We start from the raw sequence: 20,615 nt of genomic DNA, 5'->3' as shown, positions 1-20,615 counted from the left end.
GGCTCAGGAACTCTCCCAAAAATCATTATCTATGAACAAAGTTTTTGCTGTATACACTGATGCAAGTTAAAACTCCACCATGCAAATAAGAAACCATATGTAAACAGATGCAGAAACGCTGCCCCTTTTGGGCTTCTGGGCCTGAGCTCATTTAAGATGGAATGAGGCGAAGTGGAAAAGTGTCCTGTGGTCTGACAAATCAACATTTGAAATTCTTTCTGGAAATCATGGATGCTGCACCCTCCGGGCTAAAGAGGAGGAAGACCATCTGGTTTGTTATCATTTTCACACAATGTAAAATGCAGCACCTTAGCTGAAATGATGGAGAACAGTAAAAATGAAACTGGATGAAAATGTTTTTCACTGGACAGTGACGATATACAGGTTTTGGAGCATCATCCAGATGACGTCTTTTTCAGGGAAGGCCTTTCTTATTTCAGGAAGACAAAGGCAAACCACATTCTGCACATATGACAACAGTAAGGCTCTGCAGTCAAACAGTCTGGATGCTAAACTGACCTGCCTGCAGTCTAGTCCTGTCACCCACTGAAAAACTGTTGCAATATGAAACGAAAAATATGACAAGGAAGCCTCAAATCACTGAGCAGCTGGAATTCTATATCAAGAATGAGAAAACATTTCACTTTCAAAATACAGTAATTGGTCTCCTCATCTCCTAAATGCTTACAGAGAACAAGAGGTGATGCAACACAGTGGTAAACATGCCCTTGTCCCATTTCTTAGAAAGGTGTTGCTGGCATCAAATTCATAATGGCCACATATTTTTTCAAGAAACAATAAAATTTCTCAGTTTCAACATTTGACATATGGTTTAAATGATTTGCACATCATTGTATTCTGTTTTTATTTACATTCTGCACAATGTCACAACCTTTTTGGAAACTGCTTTTATAAAGGTAGCAAAATACACCAGGAATGGATTGGGTCTCTAAGGTTTAATGACTCGAGACTTGACTCTAACTCAACACTTAAGACTCATGAAATTTCAGCCTGAGAAAAAAACATGAACAAAACTGGTTAAGACAGCCAAACTTTATGTATAGATCTCAGACTTGAGACTCGACTTGGGACTTGAACCCCAGTGACTTGAGCCTCGCCTTGGACTCCATAGTAACCACAGTGACCAAAAAAGACCGTATTCTCAAAATAAAACATTTACATTTTGCTAAAAAAACAAGCAAAACATTTTGCTGGTGTTTATATTATAATTCTGTGGTTTTCATACAAGGTCAGGCCAATGTCATCCTGACAATGTACAAACACGGGTAAACACACACAAAGGCACTCACACTTGGAATTGGCTTCAATATATGCAATTTGAAATCAGACTCAAACACAGCCCTCTCCCAATTTCTTGGTCCTTCACTCATCTATATGTCTGCATCTGACAGTAATCTCATTTGATTAAAGAGACGGTGGAAAAGTGCGAGAGGATGAGAAGACAGTGAGAAAGATTGATGAAATAAAATGTCAAAGGAAGGATGAATAAAACAAGAACAAATGAAAGATGAATCACAGAAATAAGAAATTAAGGATGACACTGTAACAGTAGAGTGAGAGAGAGAGCAATGAAAAATAATGATAAAATAATTTTACCTAAAATGATAAAATGGTACAAAGCACCATCCTACTTCTTGCAGGCCGGTACCTGAAACAATTCTAATGCATAGCCTACAATAATAGTTATACAAACTGAATGATGGGTCCATAAATATATATTATTCCACTAAACCACAGTATTTCACTATTCATTGCACATGTCAACGTTATATTAAATTTTAGCATAATTTCCCTACAGACAAAAACTGGGAGTTAAGAAGCCACGGTGGGGGGGTGAAATGATGGCAGAGAGGACCCTCATCTCACGCCTCAACTACCAGCCAAAACCTCCCACAGACAAATCACTGATTGCCACTGAGCAAGCAACAGACCCTCACAAGTCTCCCGGGAGCCAATAAACAAACCACTAGAACTCATGATGATGATGAAAATTCTGTACCAACATGCAAAGAGTACTGAGATATTAGGCCAGAAATAAAAGTAAAAGTTTGGAATCTCACAGCTTTTGAAGATAAACTATCTTGAGGAACCTTCCTAGAAAGTTCATAAAAATGTATAAATAAATAAACACATAAATAAACAAACCCTACCCCAGCTGAACATAGCTCATCGAACCTTTAATACATGGGGCAGGTCCTCTCACGGCTGCCTCTTCAGCTTCCATTGATTTCTATAAATTCTTCATGAAGTTTCATTGTTTGGTTTCACAGCAGTTACTTAATGCTGCCTACACTGCTATGAAGATGATACACAGGGTATAATCCTCTTCCAGAATCCTGTGCATGTTGGTTACAGATTAGTAGAGAGGTTAAATTCAAACTGCTGCAGAATTTGACTAATCAATTGTGAGGAAGCAGAGGTCAAGCAGGGTTCATTTTCACTGTGTTGAGATGTATGCACATTGTAAAAAATAAGAATAAATTAAAATTTAAAGTCAGGTCAAATCGTCAAAGTTTCAATCAACTTTCTGCATAGCTTTTTTTCTCAATTGACGTTAATCAAAAATTCTCTTAACTTACAGTTAATACTGCATATGAGTTAGTACTACAAAATACAGTTCACATAGCTCATGTCAAGCTAACTCAACAGTACAAAAATGCAAATGCAATCACAAAAATGAATGTAGTTGCCTCCTTATGAGCTGAAATTGTTTAAAGTTCTTATTGGACTTCCCTAATTTAGTCATAGCTAAATTCCCACCCACAGGCTATCACACACTGGGGGACCTCTAACCACAGAGGGCTGAAGATTCAAACTCATGATCTCATTGTCTGACAATCAGGCAGCTTTTTTTTCTGATAGGCCTCTAACAGCAGTTATTGGTTATCACTGCTTAATCTAAACACTTCTGTCAAATACTTACCCTTTTCACTAGTGTAAATGAATTTTCAAATTTGATCCTCTATACATTTTGCACTTGTGTTTTTGTTTTGTTATCTGAGGTTGACCAGAGGAGGATGGGTTCCCCTTGGTTCCTTTCAAATTTTCTTCCTCTTGCTCTTAGGGAGTTTTTCCTTACCACTGTTGCCTTTAACTTGCTCATTTGGGGCTTGGGTTTTCTGTAAAGTTGCTTTGTGACAACGGCCACTGAAAAAAAGTGCTATATAAATATATTGCGAATGGAGTCCAGCTGAACAGAGCAGGAGGAGTTGTTTAAGCAGAGGTCACACTGCTCTGAAATAATTCATCTTTATTTTCTTTCTTGGACTCAAAAATGTAAGCAACTCTGTAGCTCCTACTGTCTACCTGCCTGACCATCAAAAGACTTTAAATCCTGATAATGCCACTGCCCTTCCATGGTCAGAAATCTGAGAGGAAGAAATTCTGAATTTTGACTTCAAATTTAAAGTTGACCTTACTTACTTTGTGACAGTGCAGCAGGTCTATAAGTATCTTTATCTTCATTAAACAGAATGGGATCATAAAGTTGTATTCAAAAGTCAAAAAGTGAAAATACATTTATAGGTTGTTTAGAGAACACATTTCTGCACATTTTAATGCACAATTAATATTTATTTGCTGAATTTAACATACAAAAATACTTTTATATTATACACTGATTTCTTTCAATACGTTAAGCAAATCAACAGATATTTTGCACTAAAACACCATATTTAAGGATGTTCCCCATAGAGGATGTGTTAACTCCTCATTCCTTTGCACACGACTGTGTATTAGTACCAAGAACATATATGAAACAGATATTATACAGTGACAGGCTGGTGAAAATTCCTTGCCCTTAACATTCTTTAGCCAAACATGCTTTTTTGAGGTCCACTGAATTACATACTAATTAAATCAAAGCTGAAAGTACAGTGGGGAAATTTGTCTCAAGCACAAACATTTTGAGACCAGATGCTTCATTCAGCCTCTAAATGCAGATCTGTCTGGTCAGAGGGGGCCAAACATTTCCAGAGTTGTGAACCAAAATCTGCCTATTCTGCCAACGGTTAAATTGAACAAGAACATTTAATTAAGTTCTTTAGGCTACCAGCTGTCACACACGTACGTCACCATTCAAGACACAACTGACCAATGAAGGCAAGCTCCCGAATCCCGGCAAATGAATACGAAGGAGCTGGATAGATGCATAGATTAATGATCTGGGGCAAAGAAGACAGGATTCTGCCTGCAGCGTCATTAGCTTATTTAAGAAGAAACAATCATTTTATTTTTGGTAACATACCATGAAAGACCTGGTCCCAAATGGCATCACTATTGCAAAACACATCCCTCAGGGATCAACATAATAACATAATGCATGATGAATATGCATGAAGGAGGAGAGGCAGAGGAAAGAAAGACAAGAGGGAGGACAGATGATGAGGGATGTAATAAGAGGCTGTTCACGTGTACGTCTCTATAGGAGGAATCAGAGCTGTGAATGATAATCGTGACAAAGCTGATTCCCCCAAAAACCTCCCTGCACTGGAGGAAGAGAACTGAGATTAACTCTATAAAAACATACAGAGAGAGAGAATTTCTACTTGAAACTGAAATCAAATTGAGAGACAGAAAGACTAAAAAGTGAGAGAATAAGAGAGAAAGAGGGACAAAAAACAGAAAGAGAGGGGCAGAAAGAGATAAGACAAAGAGAGAGCCAGAGAGAGAGAACAGAGAGAAAGAGAATGAGACAGACAGACAGAGACAGACAGATTGATAGAATGTAGAATGTTTAGCGAGCCAAGCAGGCAAACCATACGGGCTTTAAATATATAATTATGCAGTTTTTAAATGATTTTAGAAAGTGTTTTTGTCCATAAGGCAAGGATTTAGGCAGATGGCTGCTTCTGGGATCAAGAATCCCCAAATACACTTCCAACACTGCACGACGTCCAAGCTCATAGAGCTCTCCAGAAAAAAAGGGCTTTCGTTCTCTGAAAAGCTGCTTAGAGAACATCTCAGTATGATTACAGGTCAAATGGAGCCATGTTAGTCACCGGAGCTCAAGAGAGAAGAGCGAGTGTAGAAAACTCTACTGCTCTTGCGCATGATACTGTAATGGTGGTGAGGAAATTACTAACACAAAACATCTGAATTACGGATGATTATAGAATGTGATGCATCTGTAACATGAACAATGTCATAATAAAAGAATACACCAAAATTGTTTTGTTTCCAAAGCAAAAGAATAAATGCACTTTGTTGCTACCCTGCACGTACACACGCACTTGTTTGTATACCTTGTCACATAAAGTTGACATGTGAATCAGACACAGCAGTGTTTTTAAACACCTCAATGTCACTGCTGGACTGAGAATAGTCCACCAACCAAAAATATCCAGCCAACAGCATTCTGTGGGCAGCGTCTTTTGACCTCTGATGAAGGACCAGAGGAGGATCAACACAAACTGTGCAGCAGCAGATGAGCTACTGTTTCTGACTTCACATCTACAAGGTGGACCGACAGGGTAGGAGTGTCTAATAGAGTGGACAGTGAGTGGACAGTGTTTAAAAACTCCAGCAGCACTGCTGTATCTGATCCACTCAAAACCAGCACAACACACACTAACACACCACCACCAAATAGTGCCTGCGAGGGTCCTGATCACTGAAGAACAAAGTAAAAGGGGGCTAGCACAGTATGCAGAGAAACAGATGGACTACAGTCTGTAATTGTAGAACTACAAAGTGCACCTATATAGTAAGTGGAGCTGATAAAATGGACAATTAGCGTAGAAACAAGGGGGTGATCATAATGGTATGTCTGATTGGTTTTTTATATATATATATATATATATATATATATATATATATATATATATATATATATATATATATATATCCATCCATCTATCCATCCATCCATTATCTTCCGCTTGTCCGGGGTTCGGGTCGCGGGGGCAGCATCCTAAGCAATGAAGCCCAGACCTCCCTTTCCCTAGCCACTTCCACCAGCTCTCCAAGGGGGATTCCGAGGCGCTCCCAGGCCAGCTGGGCGATATAGTCGCGCCAGCGTGTCCTGGGTCTTCCCCGGGGTCTCCTCCCAGGTGGACTCGCCTGTGACACCTCCCAAGGGAGGCGTCCAGGAGGCATCCTAACCAGATGCCCGAACCACCTCAGCTGGCTCCTCTCGACGTGAAGAACCAGCGGCTCTACTCCGAGTCCCTCCCGGATGACTGAACTTCTCACCCTATCTCTAAGGGAGAGTCCAGACACCCTGCGGAGGAAACTCATTTCGGCCGCTTGTATTCGCGATCTTATTCTTTCGGTCATTACCCAAAGCTCATGACCATAGGTGAGGGTGGGAACGTAGATCGACCGGTAAATCGAGAGCCTTGCCTTATGGCTCAGCTCTTTCTTTACCACAACAGACCGGTAAAGAGCCCGCATCACTGCTGACCCAGCACCAATCCGCCTGTCAATCTCCCGCTCCCTTGTACCATCACTCGTGAACAAGACCCCGAGATACTTGAACTCCTCCACTTGAGGCAAGAGCCTATCCCCGACCCAGAGAGGGCTCTCCACCCTTTTCCGCCTGAGAACCATGGTCTCGGATTTAGAGGTACTGATTCTCATCCCAGCCGCTTCACACTCGGCTGCAAACCGATCCAGCTAAAGCTGAAGTTCGCGGCCTGATGTCCCCAATAGGACCACATCATCTGCAAACAGCAGTGATGTGACCCTGAGGTCACCAAACCGGACACCCTCCATCCCTTGACTGCGCCTAGAAATTCCATCCATAAAAATTATGAATAGAATCGGTGACAAAGGGCAGCCCTGACGGAGTCCAACTCTCACTGGGAACGAGTCTGACTTACTGCCGGCTATGCGAACCAAACTCCAGCTTTGTTTGTACAGGGCCTGAATGGCTCGTAGCAAAGAGCCATGTACCCCGTACTCCCGAAGCACCTCCCACAGAATACCCCGGAGGGAACACAGTCGAATGCCTTCTCCAGATCCACAAAGCACATGTGGACTGGTTGGGCAAACTCCCATGAACCCTCCAGAATCCTGGAGAGGGTGAAGAGTTGATCCAGTGTTCCACGACCAGGGCGGAACCCGCACTGTTCCTCCTGGATCTGAGGTTCGACTATAAGCCGGACTCTCTTCTCCAGTACCCCTGCATAGACCTTGCCAGGGAGGCTGAGGAGTGTGATTCCCCTGTAGTTGGAACACACCCTCCGGTCCCCTTTTTTAAAAAGAGGCACCACCACCCCAGTCTGCCAATCCAGTGGCACCGCCCCCGATGTCCACGCAATGTTGAAAAGGCGTGTCAGCCAAGACAGCCCCACAACATCCAGAGCCTTGAGGAACTCAGGGCGGATCTCATCCACCCCTGGAGCCTTGCCACCAAGGAGCTTCTTAACTACCTTAGCGACTTCAGCCTCAGTAATGGACAAGCCTATTCCCATGTCCCCAGACTCAGCCTCCTCACTGGAGAACGTGTCGGTGGGATTAAGAAGGTCCTCAAAGTATTCCTTCCACCGCCCAATGACGTCTTCAGTCGAAGTCAGCAGCACACCATCTCCACTATATACAGTGCTAGTGGCACACTGCTTTCCCCTTCTGAGTCGCCTGACGGTTTGCCAGAATCTTTTCGGAGCCGACTTAAAGTCAGTTTCCAAGGCCTCACCAAACTCCTCCCATACACGGGTTTTTGCCTTGGCAACAACTGAAGCCGCAGATCGCTTGGCCCGTCGAAACCTGCCAGCTGCCTCTGGTGTCCCACAGGCCAACCATGTCCGGTAGGACTCCTTCTTCAGCTTGACGGCATCTCTCACCTGGGGTGTCCACCACCGGGTTCGAGGATTACCGCCCCGACAGGCACCAACTACCTTACGGCCACAGCTACAGTCAGCCGCTTCAGCAATGGAGGAACGGAACATGGCCCATTCTGAGTCAATGTCCCCCACCTCCCCCGATATCTGGTCAAAGTTCTGACGGAGGTGTGAGTTGAAGATCAATCTGACAGGTTCTTCTGCTAGACGTTCCCAGCAAACCCTCACTATGCATTTGGGCTTGCCTGGTCTGACCGGCATCTTCCCCCACCACCTGATCCAACTCACCACCAGGTGGTGATCAGTTGATAGCTCAGCTCCTCTCTTTACCCGAGTGTCCAAAACACATGGCCGCAAGTCCGATGACACGACTACAAAGTCAATCATTGAACTGCGGCCTAGGGTGTCCTGGTGCCATATGCACTTATGGACATCCTTGTGTTCAAACATGGTGTTCGTGATGGACAAACTGTGGTTTGCGCAGAAGTCCAAAAACTGAACACCACTCGGGTTCAGATCAGAGAGGCCATTCCTCCCAATCACACCCCTCCAGGTCTCACTGTCATTGCCCACGTGAGCGTTGAAGTCCCCCAGTAGGACAATAGAGTCTCCAGGAGGAGCACTTTCAAGCACCCTTCCCAAGGACTCTAAGAAGGCTGGGTACTCTGAACTGCTGTTTGGTGCATAAGCACAGACAACAGTCAGGACCCGTTCCCAAACCCGAAGGCGTAGGGAAGCTACCCTCTCGTCCACCGGAGAAAACCCCAACATACAGGCACCGAGTCGAGGGGCTATGAGAAAGCCCACACCTGCCCGCCGCCTCTCACCATGGGCAACTCCAGACAAGAATAAAGTCCAGCCCCTCTCAAGGAGATTGGACCCAGAGCCCAAGCTGTGTGTTGAGGTGAGCCCGACTATATCTAGCCGGTATCTCTCAACCTCGCGCACCAACTCAGGCTCCTTCCCCGCCAGTGAGGTAACGTTCCAAGTTCCAAAAGCCAGTTTCAGCAACCGAGGATCAGAACGCCAAGGCCCACGCCTTCGGACACTGCCCGATCCACAACGCACCGAACCCCTACTACTGCCCCTCCCATTGGTGGTGGGTCGATGGGAGGGGGGACTCATGTAACTCCTTCGGGCTGGGCCCGGCCGGGCACCAATGAGTAAATAAATTCAAGCACGCAAACCCCTCCACCACGATAAGGTGGTGATCCAAGGAGAGGTATATATATATATATATATATATATATATATATATATATATATATATATATATATATATATATATATATATATATATTTTATACACTTTAGCTACTGTCGATGTGAAAGTGCATGACTCAACTATCAGAAAGAGGCTACACAACTTTAATTTTCATGGAAGGTGTGCAAGGAGGAAAACTTTGCTCTCTAAGAAAACCATTAAGGCCAGACTGAAGTTCGCCAGAGAGAATGCAGACAAAGACCATGATTTCTGGAATAATGTTCTTTGGACAGATGAGTCTAAAATTGAATTATTTGGACACCAGAACAGAAGACATGTTTGGTGTAAACCAAATACAGCATTGCAAGAAAAGAACCTCATACCAACTGTGAAGCATGAAGGTGGAAGTGTCATGGTTTGGGGATGCTTTGCTGCAGCAGGACCTGGCCAGCTTACCATCATAGAATCCACCATGAATTCTACTGTGTATCACAGGGTGCTTGAGGAACACGTGAATCCATCTTTAAAAAAAAATTTAAGCTGAAGTGGAACTGGACCCTGCAACATGACAATGACCCAAAACATACCAGTAAATTCACCAAGGACTGGCTGAAAACTAAGAAGTGGAGAGTCTTGGAATGGCCAAGTCAAAGTCCGGATCTTAATCCCATTGAGATGCTGTGGAGTGACTTAAAACGGGCTGTACATGCAAGAAACCCCTCAAAAATCTCACAGCTGAAAGAATTCTGCATTGAGAAGTGGGGCAAATTTTCTTCAGATCGATGTCAGAGATTGGTAGATGGCTACAAAAATCGTCTCACTGAAGTCATTTCAGCCAAAGGGGGCAATACTAGTTATTAGAGGGTAGGGTGTCCTAACTTTTTCCTCCATTACAATACGCATTTTTGTTCATATTTTTTGCTTCATGCATAAAACGTTGGACATTGATATGTAAACATTTCTTAGTAAAGAACCAACTATGTAATGGGGTGGCCTAATTTTTTCACGACACACACATAAAATAAATAATATATAAAATAATACATACATACATACATATAAAATACTCAAAACCAGACCAGCCCGTCTGGCACCAACAATCATGCCACGTTCAAAGTCACTTTAATCATCTTTCTTCCCCATCTGATGCTCGGTTTGAGCATGTTGTCTTGACCACCTCTACATACCTAAATGCACTGAGTTGCAGCCATGTGATTGGCTGATTAGCTAGGTGTGTTAACAAGCAACTGAATACTGTACCTAATAAAGTGACCTGTGAGTGTGTGTGTGTGTGTGTGTGTGTGTGTGTGTAATATACACACACATAGACCATGGTACATATACACTGCTATACCTCTATCGAGAAGGGAAATGTCAAATTAGAAATAAAACATCAAAAACAACAAAAAAAACTGGAGTTCAAAATTTAAGGAGACTCCTAACAACCATGCAAGACCTGATCGACCATCAAAACGGTCACCATCAGATAAACAGTACTTAAAGCTTTAACCTTAGAGAGAGAAGAAAATCAAGCTAATCCTGTCCATCCTTCCTCTGTGAGAAGACAACAACGAGTCTGAAAGGAAGTGCAGCCGTCACGAAGCCCTGACTTAGAAAAGGAAATAGAGAAAAAAAAAAAAATGTAATATGTAATAAAGCTAAAAGACTCGACCCACTAAATACTGAACGATTTTGAGATTACATTTAACCACTAAGACTTGTGTATTTTTTATTAAATATGTTAGCTGCTTTTTGTCTTAACACTGAAATATGAACAACTTACACTTCAATATCTGTTTGAATTAAAAAGTAAATAAATGAAGGCTGATGTCTGACTTTTACACTGTATTATTATATTTATATAGCCAACTCAATATTTTAAAGAATCTCAGTTTCAGCTGTATATTACTTAATACAAATGTTATTTGTATTGACCTTCATTAAACTTTTTTTCCTGATTAAAGTGAATGAAACAGTTTCTCCTTCATTCTGTCAAACAAAATAACATGATCATGTAGGGTGTTAAACAGGATCTCCAGATATTTAGAAACTGTCCTGCCTGTCAGGACCACTTAACCTCTGTTTGGGTCTAGTTTTTCTGCACAGTTAGGATTTTTTTCTCCTGAAAATGCACAAAAACATGCACACATACCCAGACAAAAGTTCAGGACTTAAGACTACAAAGCCTTTACTGTATGTATGTGCATGCTCCATCTGTCTGTGTGGTGAAAGAAAGTACCCAAGCCAGCACTCCCACCCTCCTCACATGCTGTAAGCCACCATGGTGGCTGCTGATAGATCATACGCAGCGCTCTCTCATCTGACACACTCCATTCAACAGCGAACAAAGAAACTCTGCCAAAACGAGATCACAAGGACGAGAAAGATCATACGGGGAAATTAAATGCGCCGTACCATCAGCAGTCACAAGCAATAGCTAACTAGGTCTCGAGAAAAGGAAGAGGGGAGAAAGAGAGACATCCTAAATCTGTGCCTGTCCCTCTGCTCCACAAAGCTGTGAATTAACAGAAATAATTACATTAGTGTTAGACCCAGCCCTTTTCCCTTCTGTTCAAACTGTTAGTTAATTGATAATGCTCAGACGAACTCTCTCAAAGGACAATGCTTTCCCAGAGTGACTGCAGTCTTAACACTGCTTCCCTTCCAAGTTAATTCACGAAGGCAGAAGAATGGACAGAGAGAGAGAGCGCGAGCGAGAGCAGTTATAATTGGTATTGGTATAATTGAGCTTTAAAGCTTTTATAGTCCACCCCCGCCTACCCAGTAAAAACATTCTCTTTGACTAAGACCCTCACATGCTTTTCACACATGGAGAGCCCTCACTCGCTGCTTTGTTCCGTCCAGCCGCCTCTCTCATGGTTGCCATGACAATATCATATACACACTGGAGAGATGTACAAGCCGCCCGACTCAGGTTGTTGCTCTGGTCCTGTGTTACATGAAAAGCGAATGTGTGGCCAAAAATCAAATTTAAAGATTTTTTTTTTCCGTAACCCCAATTATGCTCCATCAGTCAAGACATGCCTGGTGTTGGAAGAAACTGCATTTCCTAAATCATTACACACACATGTTCAGTAATATCAAACAGACTTGCGTCTGCAGTTTATCACACTGAATAACACTTATTTATGAAAATGGACAAAACTATTGAAAATTATTATAAGGCTTCAAGAAGGCTGCACATTTTGTAGATTTCTGAAGTAAAAATAATAAAAATTAAACACAGAACACAGTGTTAGAACACAGTTTCTATTTATTTGTTCAATATACTGGAAAAAAATGTAACATAAGATTTGCACAGGATACATTTAGTTTTTTTTTTTATTACATTAAATTCAGCAGATAACATAATTGTGCATTAAAATGTGCAGAAATGTCTTCTTTGTAGAGGATATGTTAAAACACATTAATTTAGAAGACCAACAAAAAAAAGTTATCTGACCAGGCACCCAAACTTTTGCATGTGACTGTTTATGACACAGTAGAAAAATTCATCCATTTTGTAAAGAGCTCTAAATGCAACAATCTGTTAGTTTGGAAACCTTTTTTCCCCTTTAGTACATACACTCCTGTGGAAATAAAATGGGCCTAGCACAAAATATAATGGTTTTCAATGATGGTTTCGGACTTGTCAGAGTCCAGATTTAAACTCTATAGAGAATATTTGGTCTCATATTAAACAAAACGCAGCTTGGTGATGTTTTTCAACTGTCTGAAGCCTTAAATGCTGAGTGGAAAAATTTAGACTCTTTTTCTGTAAAAGGTTGTCTGCAAGTTTTCCCACAAGACTACAAAAGGAAAAATATATGTATTTGTAATATATACTCGTTTAATGATTTGTTAAGAGCTTTTAAAGCAATAAAATATAAATATATAAAATAAAATAAAATAAACACACACCAAATACGTGATTAGAAAACAAAGTACCAACAATGTTAGACAGCTAACATTAAGTAAATACAGTTATATTCTGATATAGGTGAGGTTAGTTGGCACATCTGTGGAGGGCTACCGTCACAAACAAACCATACTCTACAATTGTACTGACTAGTATAAAATATGGTTAATAAGAAGTCTGCGTAACTGTGAACCCAAACTTCTTATGTATGAAATATGAATTTTTGAAGATGAAATATAAATAAAAGCATTTATTACTGCATCCAAAATCACACACGCACAAGTCTATTTCAGATTACCTAAAAACTAAATGAGGTTTAAGGCAGGTGGCACAGTTTGCATAATACTAAACTGAAGCCTCACAGCTTCAATGCAAAACTACACAAGCAAACACTGGACACCAAACATGTCTTTGGTGATCAGGATAAGGGGGAAAATATGTAAATGTGATTTTTGACTGCCACTCAAACAGAGCTTTAGGACCCCAAGGCCAGTACACATGGCCCATCTGCCACCACGATGCTCAGAGCCAGCAATAGAGACCCACGTTGCAGGGCCAAAAAGGTGGGATTGGAACCCACAGAAATGTAAAACGCACTAGTTGAGGGCACCAGGTGTTATGTGTATGTGACATCATCGACTGGAAGATGGGGCAGGAGAAAGCAAGCTGCTGCTCAGGGTGTGTGTGTGTGTGTGTGTGTGTGTGTGTGTGTGTGTGTGTGTGTGTGTGTGTGTGTGTGTGTGTGTGTGTGTGTGTGTGTGTGTGTGTGTAGGAGGAGGAGCAGTGTCATAGCTGGAGGCATCTACAGCATATTCTGAACCATGAGCGAGTGCTTTGAAGACACCAACCAACTCTAAATCCCACCTGACTCAGAGTAGATCACTGGGTGGTATATGACCCCAAAATATATGCTCTTAGCTTTCAGATTGCTATTCAGACTGCTGGAATTCAGAGGCTTTAGCACGGAAATTCATCCTTAACGATGTGTCTCCCATTGCGCATACTCCTATAGACTTTCTTTTCTTCTCATGTTGTTTAATTGTTTCTCACTTGTAGGTCTCCACCAATGGAGAAATTCTGTCAAAAGCTTCGACACTTTTAATTGATATCCTATATATTGAAACGTCTCACAAAGAAAGATGTGGGAAACACTCAGGAGATATCTTTTTCGTGAACCAGCAGCAGTGGAGCATCAGTGTCCAGCGCTCACTGAAGCCACCGTGAAGCAGGCACCAACAGCCACACATCTCCCGTACGTTAGACACCAACACTGCCAACAAACCCCACCATCCAGCAGAGGATGGCACAACCAAGCCTGCTACGCAAATGATGTCCACACAAACACATACTATTTACAAATTAAAATCTCTTACCACGCTCAAGCCACTTTTATAGGAGGCTCTGCATGTCCATGGCCAAGCAAACCAACAGCTGAATGTTACAATATGTAGCTAGGAGCTAGATTTTAGATAGAAAATGAATATTTTACTATGATTTGAATCCAGTGGCAAGCTGTGGCTATTAAAAGTTGGGCTTTCACTTAAGTGTCCATAAATGTCAAAACTTGTTCAAAAAAAAAAGGGGGGGGGGGGGGGGGGGGGGGGGGGGACCCCTACGACATTTATTTCTACCAGTGCCCCATGTGATTCTAACAGTATGTTAGCACTATGCCAGCTATAATTAACATTCTAGCTTAAACAGATATTTGAAGCTCATATTTGAAGTTTGTAACAGATTTTATTAACAAGTTACTTTTAGCAGTTTTACAGTGAGTTCTTCAGTATATTCTGTATAGGGGTTCTTTTGGCCTCGCGCTCTCTGGGTGGGTAGGATGGCCCCCCTTTCCCCATCAATATGATGCCAGTCAGCGCAGGCATCTGTTAGGTGACGTAGTAGATCTGGCAGTTGCCGCTTTCCTCCAAGCTCGTTCAGCTGTCCAATGATGCTGCGTGAGCAGCAGTTCGAAAAAGATGTGCTGCCACTTCACTGGTCTCGGAGGAAGCCTGTGTTACCCTTCGCCCTTCTAAGTGTTGATAGTATCGTGTCACTGGGGGTAACTAGTGTATGGAATTGTAGAGAAAATTGGGTTTTAATAAAAAAAAAAAAAGAAAAAAAGTGTGTCACTGTTTAAAATTGAAACAATAGGACAAAAGTCAGAAGTGCAGGACAGAATCTAACCATGCAGAATGTAAATCCCATGTGCATGCAATTAACTTCATGTAGGCCTAGCACACTATGTAATAATTATGTAATTACATTTAAACTGAGCTTATCAACTGAGTATGACATGTACAGTCAAAAGAGTCATGACTCTAGACGTCTAAGGGTTGAAGAGAGGAACAAAATTGGAGTCTAACGCTAACATTTAGATGGATCAGTCCTTTGAAGACTAAAGACTTGTTTCATGTCTCATATGAGAATCAAATCACCAAAGACTACTGAGGCTGAGGGTGCATGAGAATAAGCAGGACTTGGTTACCAGTGACAAGAACAGAGGCAGACCTAAGTCCTATTGTTATAGGATATGAAACCACAAACACTGGCTTTATTTACCCATAAACAAAGCAAAAGAAAACTCATCTCTTTCGACTTCTATCAGATCAAAGCCCAAGAGAAAGAAGAGGGAAAAGTCTAGAGAACAAAGGTGCTGCATCACTGTTTACCTTGAGAAGTGTTTAACTTAATTTGTGCATGCTATAATTTGAGCACAACTGCAGAGAATCAAACAAGAGCGCTCCTCTTAATGGCACAGCGCAAACTGCATGACAAATACAAAGTTATACAAAAGACTAAGACCATAGAAATAATTCCTAAATGGTTTTTGGTTTGCGTCTACTTCTTTATTTGGTAATGTTTTTGGTATATTGGTATCTTTACACTATGTTAAATTACTTTAAAAAGGTGCATCACATTTACAAAAATCAATCCATCCATTAACCAGTTTCCTGAGGGAACCAGAAGTAGTTCTTCTATGGCACTGTTGCAAAGAACACATTTAAGGACATTTATTTTCAAGAGTATTAGATGGAAACAGCACACCTCTGGGGTAAAACACATTGAGTGACATAATTACAGTATTTCTAGAATTTTTAGCCTACCACCTTTCCTTTGTTGTCTGCCTGAATCACAGGACCTGAATCTTTTGTCAGTAATGTCAGTTAACCTCATCTCGTCTTTCAACTGTTTGTTGAAACTGAACAGGAGGTGTCTGAATTTTCAGGGTCATAAATAAGGGATTATATGCAAAATTGTATCATAATGCTGCGATATTGCTAAACACTAAAGCTGCATCTTCTAGACACCACAGATTACATGTGTAGACATCTTTTCAGTCAATCTGCTGGAGTGTAAAGCTGGAGATCATCTGACCCATGCAGAGAAACACAATCCTTGAGCCTTACAGTCAAAACGAAGAGATTAAATCCATGTTTACCAGGCAACCCTGACAACCTTAATGGGGTGTAACAAGACACTTCAGGTTCAGTACAATTTTCAAGTTTGAGTCAAGATTAGATTTTTGACATTTTTTTATTTTATATATTTTGTGGTTCTACAATACTGCATTAAATGGTTGGCTCAGCTTTTCAATCTTTGATTTTTTCAATTATCTTGAATATTGCAATATTTTATAACAATAAAAGACATCCAATTCTTTTTTTGGTTAGATTTTATGAACTGATTACATTATGAATTGTATTAATTTATTTTGCTTTTTCATAAAATATAATTGGATATTACAAGATAATGAAAAAAACATTGCTGTTAAATAATTATTTCACAGCAAGCTGCTGATTCTACTCAATCCCAGCAACAATCATCTGGCTATATTAACTAAAATTATGAACAGAAATGTGAAGAAATAACAGCTTAAAGTTATGTCAGAGACAACTATGTATGGTGTTATAGAGATGCCTACTGAAGTTAGCATGCTAACCAGCTAGCTCCAGCCTGTCCTGTTCCGTAATACCACCTTGCAACTTAAGAGATACTGAGTCACTGGAGTGTCCAGTCAGTCCAACACGAGAGGATGAAGAAGTAGCTCATGTTCAGTAGCAAAGAAAATAAGTGATATAAAGAAAAGCAAAACAAGAGTTAATAATGGTGTTGCTTTCTACTGCTAGAGACAACTCCTGGCAAATAAAAGGATGATGTTTGACACTGAACTCGCAATGTTTCTTCTGGACTGGTAAGGATGGGGAGCAGTGAAAAGGGAGGAGGAGGGATAGCATTTTCTTACGATAGGGGTGGACAAATTTCTGGTGATATCTTGCCCTCTATTGATTTGGTGTGTGGAGTATTGACAGGTTATATCATCTTACATATCACCCCTTTAATCATCCTTTTAAGAATGAAAACTTTTTGGTGAACTCTTCTAAATGAATAGGGGAGATAACTAGTTTTGATCACAGGCAGTGATTTCCATGTAAACGGCAAATAAAAGGCAATCAGAATTGTCATGCCTAAGGCTCCACCTCCTCCCTCTCTCCACCAACCTACCGATCACAGGCTCCATAACCCTTTTCAGCTCTGACTCACAACTCGACACTCTTTTCCTTTTTATTTACTCTCCTTCATATACCCCTCAGTCTGTGCCTTATTTGTAGCTGACCTCTGAGCTGCTTATTTCCTTCAAAGTACAAGTATAAAGTGTGCTATTGAAGGTGCTCAATGGAATGAATGTCCATGACACTCTTCATTTAATTGAAACCTTTTATTTTAGCTTTACTGTAGTCTTTATTGCAGCTTTAGTCTATTCTGGTTGACTTTTACCTTTGATTTTCAGGCCTGTGTGCCCTCCAGTAGCCTGTTTTGTTTTTATCACTTGCAAGCTTCTTTCAATAAAGTCTGTCTACAATTGCATCCAATCTCCCCTTTGTTCATGACAGGACAGGCCGAGTATAATATAATCTTCGAATACTGTACTGAAACCATTATACTCTTAAAAACCATGGCTAAATCCAAAATCACAGACTACCACATAAAACAGTATCAAAAATAGTACACCAACAGTAGTGCTTCCATTAGTATAGTATATGTAATATAGTAGTATGTGGTTTTGGATGCAGCCAATGTATATCATTTACAATGTACCCACCTGGTTATTTGTAGTCCAATTGTTCTGTAGAGTTGCTTTTATTATTATTAAGCAAGTATTACGTCTCCTGAAGGCCAGTTGATACTAAGCAGTTAAAACCATAAACCGCAGCCTTAATGAGAACAAATATATGTCTCGTCGGGGGGTCTCTGTATGTGCTGTTGCTGAAAGGGATCACATATCCAGTAATACGACAACATTCATGCAAATTATCTGAAGCTGTTTGTTCTCATGTAGGCCACTCAGATTAAGTGAAAATACATCTTCTCTTGACATAATCCATCATCTCACCACTGAGATAGGAATAATTTCCATCAGCGTGGGAAGGCTTTTTACACAGACACTAAAGGGATATTAGGGTATTTGTCTCCTCAAGATGCCCATCAGCGAGTGAAAGCTGACATTAAACTGCTTGTTGTCTGCTGGATTATACTGATGTATGACATTGTGTAGATAATCATTTACTATGTGCTATAAACATTTGAAAAATATTGACAAAATACCCTGATCAGGCATAACATGACCACCTCCTTGTTTCTACACACATTGTCCATTTTATCAGCTCCACTAACTATATAGATGCACTTTGTAGTTGCACACTGTAGTCCATCTGTTTCTCTGCATACTTTGTTAGCCCCCTTTTAGCCTGTTCTTCAGTGGTCAGGACCCCCATGGACCCTCACAGAGCAGGTAGCATTTGGGTGGTGGATCATTCTCAGCACTGCAGTGACACTGATGTGGCGGTGATGGTGTGTTAGTGTGTGTTGTGTTGGTCTGAGTGGATCAGACACAGCAGTGCTAATGGCACCAACTAAATAGTACCAACTCTGTGAGGGTCCATGGGTGTCCTGACCACTGAAGAGCAGGGTAAAAGGGGGCTAACAAAGTATGCAGAGAAACAGATGGACTACAGTGTGCAACTACAAAGTGCATCTATATAGTTAGTGGAGCTGATAAAATGGACAATGAGCATAGAAACAAGGAGGTGGTCATAAGGTTATGCCTAATCGGTGTATATTATTCCTGCTGCTTTCGAGATCTAAAAGAGGCCACAGATGTGTCATTGATTGTGTTATATTATTTTAATATAAGTCCATTCATTTTATATTCTTCTTGCTTATCACTGTGATAATTATATATTGTATTTTACTCCATTTGAAAAGTAATAGATGATCTTTACACTGTGTAAATATTTCATGGTTTGTTGCTCAACAGATTTGGTTCAAAATGACCTGAAATAAAAGTTGAACTGCCTGTTTTTAGGAATTATTTTTTAAAGAATTATTTAAAACACAACAGAACCATAACATGTTGCACAATGAGAGGAAGCTATACCAGTTGAGTGGCGGATTAAAACTAGTAATCCTGGATCATAATGAAAGCACGTCTAGATTAAGTTAACCTCACAGGGTCACAGAAGTTGAGCAGCATCTAAAATAAATCCATGTTCAAAGGCAAAATTGGGTACAGATTTACAAAGCATTAAACAGCCTTCACATTTAATAAAGAAAATGGAACAAATGCTCTCTAAAACTAAAATGTCAGCTCCACATCAGGTACCACATCTGCCTGCAGCCGTTAGTGCTCGACCACATGCTTACTGAGTGAACAACAGGGAGCTACTGAGCCCAGGTGCATGACCTTTAAAAATCACCATCATTCCCTCTAAGCACTGACACAAACACAGCCTGAAAAGTGCTACTGGCTCTTGTCCACAATCATATGATCAATGTCTGTTGGCATTTACTGTCCTCAAATGTCTCTCACTTGTGTGCACTGAGATACAGGCTGAGACTCCGCAGCTGTGGGGAAGAAAATTCAAGAAGAATACTAAGTGACCTATTCAAATACCAATAATACACAACCATGCAACTGTACAGTCTGAAAAATAAAAACTGCACTGAGAGATGAAAAAGGCTATATGCTGTTTTGGAAAGCCATGAGTTTTCCATATCCACTTAAAAAATGAAAGAAGTAGAGAGGTTCATTTTAACCAATTTACCCAATTTTCTTCCCAATTTAGGCATGGCCAATTAAACCTGCTAGCAAGGTTACTTGTACTGCATGATTCCATCAGGCTGGGAGGGTGACGCCAACACGTTTTCTCAGAGGCAGAAGAAGCGGCACTGCATCTTTTCAAACAGCTGCTAACAGAATGACATTAGACAGCTCAGTATGCTTGGAAGGGAGTGCTAACTGCCAATTTCGTTACTTTAACTGACAGACACAGAGAGGTCAGTTATGCTCTCTAGGACTTCCGGCCACAGATTGCACACACACACACACACACACACACACACACACACACACACACACACACACACACACACATATAAGTTCTAATATATATAGATTATATCATATATTAGATTAAATGCCCCTTAGTAGTCCCACAATTTCACCAATTTCACCTCTGCTTTTAAGCCTTCCATGAAGTGAAACTTGCCTGGAGCAGTGGGCAGCCCTATCCGTAAGCACCCGGGGAGCAGTTGGGGGTTAGGTGCCTTGCTCAAGGATGCCTCAGTCACATACTGTCTGCTCTTGGGATCAAAATCGGCGACCCTATATATGTATACATGCGCACACACACACACA

General features: G+C 41.0%; 1 long non-coding RNA gene across 1 annotated transcript in view; it reads left to right on the top strand.

Annotated features, from left to right (window-relative positions):
- Window positions 1-20,301, top strand: part of LOC108428584 — a 29,103-nt gene extending 8,802 nt beyond the window's left edge. The window contains exon 3 of the long non-coding RNA XR_005129086.1: window positions 20,044-20,301. This is a non-coding gene — a long non-coding RNA (uncharacterized LOC108428584). The remainder of the gene's footprint in view (window positions 1-20,043) is intronic.
- The last annotated feature ends 314 nt before the right edge of the window (window positions 20,302-20,615 follow it).

Source organism: Pygocentrus nattereri, chromosome 2, assembly GCF_015220715.1.
Source record: "Pygocentrus nattereri isolate fPygNat1 chromosome 2, fPygNat1.pri, whole genome shotgun sequence".
Classification (NCBI taxonomy): domain Eukaryota; kingdom Metazoa; phylum Chordata; class Actinopteri; order Characiformes; family Serrasalmidae; genus Pygocentrus; species Pygocentrus nattereri.
Note: the sequence above shows the minus strand (reverse complement) of the source record. Positions and strands in the feature narration are given on the sequence as shown.